The sequence below is a fragment of the Lycorma delicatula genome, chromosome 2 (assembly GCF_047948215.1).
Source record: "Lycorma delicatula isolate Av1 chromosome 2, ASM4794821v1, whole genome shotgun sequence".
NCBI lineage: Eukaryota > Metazoa > Arthropoda > Insecta > Hemiptera > Fulgoridae > Lycorma > Lycorma delicatula.
Window position 1 is genome coordinate 177247150 of NC_134456.1, and position 12275 is coordinate 177259424.

The window sequence follows — 12275 nt, forward strand, 5'->3', positions numbered from 1 at the left end:
CGAGGTATTTTATCCCAATATGATTCATGTGACGTGCTTTGCTCACAGAGTATGTCGATTCGCTGAAGAAATACGATCCACGTTTGGGAATGTAAGTAAACTGATTTCATCAACATAGAAAGTGTTTCTTAAGGCACCTGCTCGCAATAAGGCCTATAAAGAAAAACTGCCAAATGTGCCTTTACCTCCCGAACCAGTGGAAACTCGAAGGTAAATGTGGATTTAAGCTGTACTGTTTTACAATGAACATTTTGAGGCCATCAAAGGTATAGTCATCGACTTTGATAACGCAAAGGATATGGCAGTTTGTCAGTTCAAGGAAGCATTTAACGATTCAAATATAAAAAAAACATAGCTGTGATTAGCGCTCATTTTTTCCACATACCTGTGAGTATTAAAAAACTTGAAACTCAAGGTCTGGCATTGACTGAATCAATTCAGTTAATGAGTAAAATCTGCCAAATGAATTCGCATTGCCAGAGGAGAGGTATTCCCATGTAAACTTAAATTTGAAAACATTTTGAACAATAACCCAGGCTTTGAACCTTTCTGTCAAATTGATAGTTTTATTAATGGAACGGGTGAACTTTTGCCAGAAACAATAAGTTCTAACGTAGCACCCAAATTCAAATACTGCTCAGTTACCTAAGTAGATGTGGAACGACCTTTTCCACTTATAAAAATATTTTGAGTGATCGAAGGCACAATCTTACTACCGAACATTTGGAGAACAGTACCTGATTGTTTACGTTTACAAAAGCAACAAAATGTTAAATAACTGTTAATTACCAAATTTATTGATATGTTATTTAACTACTTACTAATTGTATGCTGATTTTGAAATAAAAAAATTAAAAATTACTATATTTTTAATATTTTAAGTTGCATATTTTGACACTTTTCAGGCATATTTTAAACATTCTTTATGCATTTGCATGCATATTATTTCAAGCCTTTTATGTTGCATATAATCTGGTCTCTATTCATGACAATGCACCTTGTCACACTGCCTCTCAATTAATGAATTTTTGGCAAAGAAAAACATTCCTGTAGTTCCTCAACCACCTTATTCACCTGACTTGAGTCCCTGCAACGTTTTCGTGTTCCTGACTTTAAATAAACACCTCAAAGGACATCAGGACATCATTTTGAAACAACAGAAAACATTTTAAAAAATGTAATCAACTATCTGAAGAATATTCCAGTTTCTGAGTTCCAATACTGCTATGAAAAGTGGGAAAACCATTTGAAGCATTGTGTGGCTTCCCAAGGGAACTATTTTGAAGGTGTAGAGTCCATGTATAATTGGATTGTAAATAAAAAATTTTTCTGAACCAGTCTCATTACTTTACTTATAGATCTCATGTGTGTGTGTATATATATACATACATACATACAATATTAAATTTTTTCGGCCTATGCAAAGAACAGAATTGATATCTTTTATAAATTCTTAAACTATTTACAATTTACACAATAACTCTATTAGTAAAAATTATTGGTTTAAAATAAAATAAATTTAAAAATCTAAAAAAACATTTAAAATAAATTTAGAACAAATATTTGTTTAGTCAAGAATGAAAAAGTATTACAATAACTATTAATTTATCATGTGTGTTATCTTATGTGAAAAGTTAATAGAGTTATTGTGTAAATTGTAAACAGTTTAGGAATTTATAAAGGATATCACTGAGGATGGCCTTCGGCCTGAAAGTGCTTTGATGAAGTAAAAGATTAAAGATAAGAGTGTCTCTAATTCTGTGTTTTGCGGAGGCTGAAAGAATATTATATTATATATTGTATATATAGATATTTACATACAGAGGAAGAAAGAAAAAAGAAAAAATGGACTATAAAAAGTTTAACCTAAATAAATTAATAATAAATGCCAACCAGGCAAAGTTGTCCTTTAGGCTTTACAACTTACACAAAAAATTGAGTTATTACACAATAAATATTTGAGTTATTAATTCAATAAAAAATCTCTGGAATTAAATCTTCTACCTAAGTAGAAGAAAAACAAAAACAAACAATAAACATATAAAAATAACAATAAAATAACAAATAACAATAAAAAGCAAAAATAAACATTAAGGGTTTTCAATACAATAAAATCATATATAAAAACTAAGGCATATGCAGAAGGTTTTAGAAGTAAGCACAAAATAAAATATGCATATTACAAGAGAATTTGCATAAACATTGAATTATACAATATATATTTAAATTTATCAAAAATTTTAGGTAATATTATGTTCAATTACATATATATATATATATATATATATATATATGATTTTATAAAAATCATAACATTAATATCTATCTATTAATATCTATCTATCTATTAATATCTAAGTGAAAAATGGTAGGTGTAAAACAATGTATAGAACAGATAAAATTTATAAAATAAATCATATATCAATAACAATCAATGAATAAATAAAGATAGTGTAGTTTGTACAAATATTGATAATATACAGAAAAAGTCAAATAAATGTAATATAAATGATAATTTAATGAATCTAACAAAAGTTTTTCAAGATGAAGAAAAATTAATAATTGCAAACTCATTTAAATTAAACTTACTAAATAATAACAAAAATAAAATTATAAAAATCGTGATAATAGATTCAGAATATGATATAGATAAAATTAATTTTACTAATGTGGAAAAAGATAAAATAAAATTATAAAAATAAAATTTGCAAACTAAAAATACAAATTAAAAGAAAATAATTGTATAGCGATAAAACAAAAACTTATTATTTCAGTTGATAGTACAATGAATTAGTAAATAAATATATAAATTAAAATGGTTTTAAAAAGATTAATGACCCAACCAATAAATTTTTAAGAATTACAAAAGATCCTGTAGTTAAATATAAGGAAATATTTAATTATATTAATAAATTAAAATATCATAGCAGGTTATATCCATATATACCTTATGCTTACTACTATAATCTCAGAAATTTATCTGCAGGAATTTGAAAGTAGAATAGTATATGGCATAAGTCACGTACATAAAATTTTATTGTGGGTCAGATATGTTGATGATATTTTAGTTACATATGAACCAGTTATAAATAATGAACATGAAGTAATTTTAAATAAATTAAATTCGTATTGTAAAACTTTAAAATTTACATGTGAAATGGAAATAAAACAGAAAAATAGATTATTATCAAATAATAACTGGAATATATATAAAACCTATCTCAAATGAAATTATTATAAATAGGAATTCAATTATCCTTGGTCGCAAAAGGTTAATATTTTTAAGAACATGATAAACAGAGAAATAAAATACGTAAACTATAAACAGGAATTGTATAATGAAATAAATAGTATAAAAAATATAACTGTAAAAAATGGATATCACCTCATTGATTGATATATAAAAAATATAATTCAGAATTTTTCAATAATACATTATTATTAACCTTAAATGACAATAAAAATGGTGAAAATGTTTATGTAAAATACTCTTACACAAATAAAATTGTAGAAAACTTAATTGAAGCGTATAATGATAAAAAAATATAAACCTGCTTATAAACCTGATAATCATATAATAAACCATTTAAAATTTTATAATAATGAAAAAGTATAAAATAAATATGATTCTTCCAGTATTTATAAAATTAAATGTAACAATTGCGAAAAGATATATATTGGTAAAACGAATAGATCATTTAAAGATAGATTTAATGAACATTTTAGATCATTTAAAAGAAGAAAGATGATTTCTCAAATGTTGCTGACCGTTTGATAAATTATAATCATAATATAACTAGTTTAGAAGATAATTTGGAAATAGTTGAAAGACTAAATATTGAAGATGAAAATATTAATAAAAAATTAAAAATTTTAGAAAAATTGTAAACATGAATTCAGAACATATAAACATGAATTCAGCATTGTAAATCTGCAAACAAAATTTGATGGGGATATTCTTATTAAAATTATTTAAATTGATATACAAAGATAAGATATGATAAATTAATAGTTGTAAAGAATTTTCATTCTTTTTGATTCTTAACGGAACAAATATTTGTTCTAAATGTATTTACAATTTTTAAATATATTTTATTTTAAACAAAGAATTTTTACAAAATGTAAAAAGCTAATACAGTTATTGTTTTTTTTTTTTTTTTTTTTTGTCTTCAGTCATTTGACTGGTTTGATGCAGCTCTCCAAGATTCCCTATCTAGTGCTAGTCGTTTCATTTCAGTATACCCTCTACATCCTACATCCCCAACAATTTGTTTTACATACTCCAAACGTGGCCTGCCTACACAATTTTTCCCTTCTACCTGTCCTTCCAATATTAAAGCGACTATTCCAGGATGCCTTAGTATGTGGCCTAAAAGTCTCTTCTTTTACCTATATTTTTCCAAATGCTTCTTTCTTCATCTATTTGCCGCAATACCTCTTCATTTGTCACTTTATCCACCCATCTGATTTTTAACATTCTCCTATAGCACCACATTTCAAAAGCTTCTAATCTTTTCTTCTCAGATACTCCGATTGTCCAAGTTTCACTTCCATATAAAGCGACACTCCAAACATACACTTTCAAAAAATCTTTTCCTGAGATTTAAATTAATTTTTGATGTAAACAAATTATATTTCTTACTGAAGGCTCGTTTAGCTTGTGCTATTCGGCATTTTATATCGCTCCTGCTTCGTCCATCTTTAGTAATTCTACTTCCCAAATAACAAAATTCTTCTACCTCCATAATCTTTTCTCCTCCTATTTTCACATTCAGTGGTCCATCTTTGTTATTTCTACTACATTTCATTACTTTTGTTTTGTTCTTGTTTATTTTCATGCGATAGTTCTTGCATAGGACTTCATCTATGCCGTTCATTGTTTCTTCTAAATCCTTTTTACTCTCGGCTAGAATTACTATATCATCAGCAAATCGTAGCATCTCTATCTTTTCACCTTGTACTGTTACTCCGAATCTAAATTGTTCTTTAACATCATTAACTGCTAGTTCCATGTAAAGATTAAAAAGTAACGGAGATAGGGAACATCCTTGTCGGACTCCCTTTCTTATTAGGGCTTCTTTCTTATGTTCTTCAATTGTTATTGTTGCTGTTTGGTTCCTATACATGTTAGCAATTGTTCTTCTATCTCTGTATTTGAACCCTAATTTTTTTAAAATGGTGAACATTTTATTCCAATCTACGTTATCGAAAGCCTTTTCTAGGTCTATAAACGCCAAGTATGTTGGTTTGTTTTTCTTTAATCTTCCTTCTACTATTAATCTGAGGCCTAAAATTGCTTCCCTTGTCCCTATACTTTTCCTGAAACCAAATTGGTCTTCTCCTAACACTTCTTCCACTCTCCTCTCAATTCTTCTGTATAAAATTCTAGTTAAGATTTTTGATGCATGACTAGTTAAGCTAATTGTTCTATATTCTTCACATTTATCTGCCCCTGCTTTCTTTGGTATCATAACTATAACACTTTTTTTGAAGTCTGACGTTAATTCCCCTTTTTCATAAATATTACACACCAGTTTGTATAATCTATCAATCGCTTCCTCACCTGCACTGCGCAGTAATTCTACAGGTATTCCGTCTATTCCAGGAGCCTTTCTGCCATTTAAATCTTTTAATGCTCTCTTAAATTCAGATCTCAGTATTGTTTCTCCCATTTCATCCTCCTCAACTTCCTCTTCTTCCTCTATAAAACCATTTTCTAATTCATTTCCTCCGTATAACTCTTCAATATATTCCACCCATCTATCGACTTTACCTTTCGTATTATATATTGGTGTACCATCTTTGTTTAACACATTATTAGATTTTAATTTATGTACCCCAAAATTTTCCTTAACTTTCCTGTATGCTCCGTCTATTTTACCAATGTTCATTTCTCTTTCCACTTCTGAACACTTTTCTTTAATCCACTCTTCTTTCGCCAGTTTGCACTTCCTATTTATAGCATTTCTTAATTGCCGATAGTTCCTTTTACTTTCTTCATCATTAGCATTCTTATATTTTCTACGTTCATCCATCAGCTGCAATATATCGTCTGAAACCCAAGGTTTTCTACCAGTTCTCTTTATTCCGCCTAAGTTTGCTTCTGCTGATTTAAGAATTTCCTTTTTAACATTCTCCCATTCTTCTTCTACATTTTCTACCTTATCTTTTTTACTCAGACCTCTTGAGATGTCCTCCTCAAAAATCTTCTTTACCTCCTCTTCCTCAAGCTTCTCTAAATTCCACCGATTCATCTGACAACTTTTCTTCAGGTTTTTAAACCCCAATCTACATTTCATTATCACCAAATTATGGTCGCTATCAATGTCTGCTCCAGGGTAAGTTTTGCAGTCAACGAGTTGATTTCTAAATCTTTGCTTAACCATGATATAATCTATCTGATACCTTGCAGTATCGCCTGGCTTTTTCCAAGTGTATATTCTTCTATTATGATTTTTAAATTGGGTGTTGGCAATTACTAAATTATACTTCGTGCAAAACTCTATAAGTCGGTCCCCTCTTTCATTCCTTCTGCCCAGCCCGTATTCACCCACTATATTTCCTTCCTTGCCTTTTCCAATGCTTGCATTCCAATCTCCAACTATTATTAAATTTTCATCTCCTTTTACGTGTTTAATTGCTTCATCAATCTCTTCGTATACACACTCTACCTCATCATCATCCTCATCATCATCATGGGCGCTTGTAGGCATATAACAGTTATTGAGTAAATTGTAAACAGTTTAAGAATTTATAAAAGATATCACTGAGGATGGGCTTAGGCCCAAAAGCGTTTTGATGATGGAAAAAATTAGACTTAAATTTTTAAGACAGGTAGATATATATATATATATATATATTGCTGTGTGGAATTGTTTTTGTTTTGTTTTTTCATTACGAAAGGTCTTTAGAAAAATAAATTCCATTAATTTAACAGTAGGGTTGTTTACAAATTTCATTAATTTTAAATGTTTGCATAGGTGTTCATGATCACTGCAGTCAATACTGTTTAAAATTTAGAAAAAGCAATATACTCATATTTTTTGAAACACGTAAATTCACTGACTTTCATTCAAATGAAGCACTACTGAATTTTAGTTTTAGCTACTAAGTTTATTTATAGATGAAACTTGCTGCTTCTGCAGTTTAGTTTTAGAACTACCTTCTTGAACTAACTATATAATTTTATAATATAATTTACATTCTTATTTCTAGAATTATCAGTTTACTAATTTATCTTCTTTTCTCTTATTTTATCGGCTAAACAATGCATTACTTACAGTTAATAGTGTTTTGTTTCAGTAATTTCAGTAATGTTAACCTTTCTCTTACATTGTTTCATGTTTCTTCTTTGCAGTTATGTAATTTTTTTATTTAAAAAATTGTATTTTGTACTTAATTTAATCTACTTTATAACATTCGAATCATTCAGGAATTATAGTGTAAACATAAATTATCAAGATAATAAATATTAACCCTATTGAATTCTCACTATTTGAGTAAACAATAATGAGGATTTCATTTCAGATATTTTATCTTGTATTAATTATCTTACGTTTTTTAATTTATTTTTATCTATAATACTTATGACATAATTTCAGTCTTAGGTTTACAAGTATATAAGTTGTCTCTTGATTGCTCAGATCACTAATCTTGTGGACTCTAAAACCCAATATCATCCTTGGTTCAGTTCCTAACAAGTCTGAATTTAACAGTAAGATTAAACTTCCTTTCAGTACTTCTGAATAGAAAAAACAATGTAATAAAGGAAAAGAAAAACAAAGGTCAATATGTTTTGTTATTTATACAAATTAAATTATTGTTATTTTCCTAAACTAACTTCAAAAACATAAATGTTCTTAGTTTAACCTGCATATTTTTTATTTTATATATTTTTAAAGTAATTTTTACTGGTTCATACAAGTAATACCAGTGAAAGAATTTTAAACAAAAATTACACAGATGCTTAGATGATTTGGAGATATGTTTTATTTGCTTGTCGTCTGTTATTTAGTGTTGGATTCCTGTAGTGCAGTGATTTATAGCTACAATTATTTTGATGGTAAAAATATTTTCATTCAAATTTTAAAATTATATTAGTTGAAAAACTTGAGATACATGAATAACATATATTCTCCCATTCTATACAGCATTTGATAAAGTTCACTAGTAGTTACTTCACATTGATTCTTTGCATTTCTTTTCTTAATTTTATAAAAAAGCTGATTTCTTAATTTCACTTTAGGAATTAACTTTTTTGTTAAAATTTATAAGTATCCATATTTTAAGAAAATAAGTAAACATAAAATATTACAGCTAATTTCAAAACATTTAAAAAATAGTACTACCCAATTATCCTTTAAGTTTCAAAATATTTAAAATTACAGCAAATTAAAAGCAGTCTCAGCTACCTATAGTGTAATAACTTTTAATCTGATGCCAAGTTCATAATCCCAAATTAAATAATTAAATAATACAATTTTTTACGTTCAGTAAATTTTTAAGTTGTGTCTTTTTTTGTTGTAATTTATGAAACACGATTTTCATTTGATTTCAGTGATATCTCCTCCAGCCAAAAGGATGAATGGTTTGTGTAGGTAAGTATTATTTATTCAACTGAACTGAAATTAATATTCCATATAAAATGTGATAGTTTATATTTTATATTGGATATAGGTCAGATATTTCCTTTGCTACCTCTCTGGAATGACTGTCATTCCTTGTTACCTTCTTTAATAAGACAGTATTGTTTGCTCAGTTATCCAGAAATGAAATTTTCATATTAAAATACTGTTAATTTATCTACAATATTGCTTTAACATTATACATTAACATTGTTTACTGCGCTTTGCTCTATGTGCTTAAATAATAAGAGTAAATGTTTCTCTAGTTTGCTTTTTATTAATGGGGACAACTTTTACCCTGTAGCCACTACATCAAAATTCTTAAGCACACATAATCATGAATGATGAATAACTGAAGTAACTGTGTTCCTTTGGGTATCAAATCTCTACTTCATTACTCAGAAATAATGATCTTGCAGTCAAAATTCCAATATTTTTTAAGAAAATTATTTTAAGTTTTATTTGCTTCAGTTCTTGCTCCTTGAATCTTTTTTTTAGAAAAAAATTGTGTATAGCATGTATATCTTAAAAACCTATCCTGTGCAAGTTAGGGGAAGTAATTCCATTTGAAATTTAAAAAATTGTATCTGTTAAAGTAAAGTAGTATAAAATTTTGTTATCTTTAATTTTCATGAGTTGAAATTTTCAGTAAATTACTTCTTAAGCACACAAATTAAAAAAAGTAAATTAAAAAAAGTTTATCTAAACTAGTGTGGGTTTAATTTTTTGTCCTACTTTTTTTGGCAACCCATGAGTAAAGTTTTCAAGTGTAGGAAAAGCAGATACTGCTGCAATTTTATCAAATGAATTATTGTACTTATTTCATTCTTCAGCTTATGTTGTCAACATAATTCCACACAAACAATAAATCGGACACAAATTTATATAATTTCATAAATTAAGTAATTGAATAGTCATAAATAGAACATAAAAAGTAAATACATCTTTGTAGTTAACAACATTGACAACTTTTAATTATGTAAATAGCACTTCTTATGAAAATTTGGATCAGTTGTCTACTTTCAAAAATTGTGGCATGCAATATGTTTTTTATTAAATAATTGATAACTCAAGATCAGTTCACCTAATCTTGATAACTGAAATACTAAAATAAAATTCATTCTTCTTTCTAAATTTGACTTTTGTAAACCACATAATTATTTCTTTAAAACCCTGTTCTAATCAGTGACTTCATCAAAAATGACATACTCTTTTTTTATTACTCACAAAATAATGCAGCTATTTGGATAAATTCATACCTTATCCTCAAATTTCAATAAAAACATAGATAAAGAATCATTCATACCTGTCCAGCAGTTCTTGTTTTTAAGTGAACATCAATACAGAAATACATGTATATACACAAACATTCAGATTTATAAAAAATTGAAAATAATTTTGTGCAGTTGTAACTATGATTATTGATGCTTATACATGTAATTGTCATATAACATTGTCTTCTACATGGGTATAAAATAATAGTAATTTCAGCTATTTCTAATCACTTGCTGCTTATTCTTTTAAAGGTCCTGTGACCAAAGATTTCATTTAGTAAGTGAGCTCTGCCAGTATAAGGGACTCATTCATTTTATAGACATAACTGGTGTACATGCCTAAACAAAGAAAACTATCTATCCTACCTTATTATCTCATGAGTTGCTATTCTGCTTATGCTCATTATTGTGTAAATTTATTTTTTGCTATAAAATCATACTTTTATTTATAAAAAACTACACAAACAAATAACAGAAAATAGTTTTCAAAATTGAAAGGCAGTCAAAAAAATCTTTTATACTTTCTCACATGCAAACAAAATTTTTTGTATGCTTTTTAAACTATATTTTATATTAATTTTAAATAAGCTTATAATAATGTCAGAGGCAGACTGTCCATAAACCTTTGTAGAAATATCACAAAAATTAAAAAATTAATTAAGATGACTGACTTGAAAAACAAAGTCAATACCAAATAGATTACAGTCAGTGAATTTTCTGTCACCAGAAAGGTTATTTAAGATGATTCTATTTCCATCTCACTTAACAATCTATTACTGGGAGAATATTGTGCACCTTATTAATCATTACTATTCTGCAGGAAAAATGTTTAATTTAGTGAATCAGTGATGTTTTTAATTATTGTTACTTTTTAAGGACACGCCATATTTTTAAATAAGGATTATTAGTCTCTTAAATCTTTCTGTTTTTTATAAGGTAGCTTAAGTTCAAATACTAAGTTTGTTAATTTCTTAGGGTAATCATTTTACCTGTCTGCTTGTGTAAATCTTTTATATTTCAGTGTTGCATTAAACAGTTATATTAATTTCTTTGTAATTAATCAGCTATAGGTTTTATATTATTTTTTTATAATTAATCAGCTATAGGTTTTACAGTTACTTTATAACATATTATATCTTTTTATTTTTACAGAGGTCGGCCTGGACCAGTGCCTTGCAGGGTGAAGTCCGCTCGGTCGCAGTACCCTGCCCGGCGGCATGGCAACGCTCGGATGGTTGCCCCCTCCTCCAATTTCCCCCAACCACCAACAGTGGCAAGTGCCTGTTCGGTGACTCATAGGCAAATATATGTAAAAATAGTTGTAAAATATTAAAAAAGACTCAAATTTCTACTTTTATGTTCTATTGCATTATTAAATATTTAATAATAAATATTGTTGATTGAGATTTAAGGAAAAAATATTGTATACGTGTGATTGTTCTTGTTCATAATGCAAAAAAATAATACATATTGTATTTAGGGTTAGGTATCATTGTGAGAAACTGAGGTGTTATTTTTTAGCTGCAGTTTAGTTAGCACGCTGCACCTTGACTTTGCTTCACAGTGTTAGAGATCTGTTATAGATATCATACCGTACTTTTAGCTGGCCACAGTCAATTACTGAGTCTCTACACGTGACAATAGTTCTGCAAGAGTTTTCTATTGAACTCTGCTGGAAAATGTTTTTGATTTTTCATTGCATTTTTCTGTATAGTATAAATGAAAGTTTTATCATGTTATGAAGTGAATGATGTCTGACTGTACCTTAGCTAGTAGTAACACTTCTTATAATATGTGATCCTTTCAGGTCAGTTGTCATCAGCTGTTCAACAAATGGTTTAAAGCTATGAACTGCCATATACCTCCGTTCCCTATCATTATTTTGTCTCACCCTATTTGCTGTATGGTCCTTTATCTTACCATTTACATATCATTCCATTTGATAGCTTCCTGTATCAGTTAAATCCCCAACATATCTTTAATAGTGGCAAATATTTTAATCTGAAAGAAAAAATAAATATTTGTCAACATTTTTTGAGTCAGTGTTTTATAATGGTTAAAAAATGTATTTACATAAAAATACCATTGTACATTGCTTCATGAAAGAATCTATAAATATATATATATATATATATAATTTTGTAAAAATATTTACTTTTAGGTAGTGTTGTAGTTATAGCATAAAAGATCTATTAAAACTGTATTATTAATCTTCAACCAACTTCTGTAATGATTGTTTAACCCTTGAAACATTTTTTTAAATGTTGCAGATCTTGTCTATATGAGTAGAAATTCAGAAATAATTTTATGGTAACATTAATTCTGTAAAATAAGATCAGAAGTTTATGCACAATTTTAGCATTGTAACTGTAATATT

The 12275-nt window shown here is 27.7% G+C and overlaps 1 protein-coding gene across 1 annotated transcript in view; it reads left to right on the forward strand.

Moving 5' to 3' along the window:
- loaf (low-density lipoprotein receptor domain containing lost and found) overlaps positions 1-11934 on the forward strand; it is a 501189-nt gene extending 489255 nt beyond the window's left edge. Inside the window, exons 7-8 of the mRNA XM_075358030.1 lie at positions 8558-8597; positions 11051-11934. The gene's annotated coding sequence lies outside the window, so the exon portion shown is untranslated. The remainder of the gene's footprint in view (positions 1-8557; positions 8598-11050) is intronic.
- Positions 11935-12275: the final 341 nt, after the last annotated feature.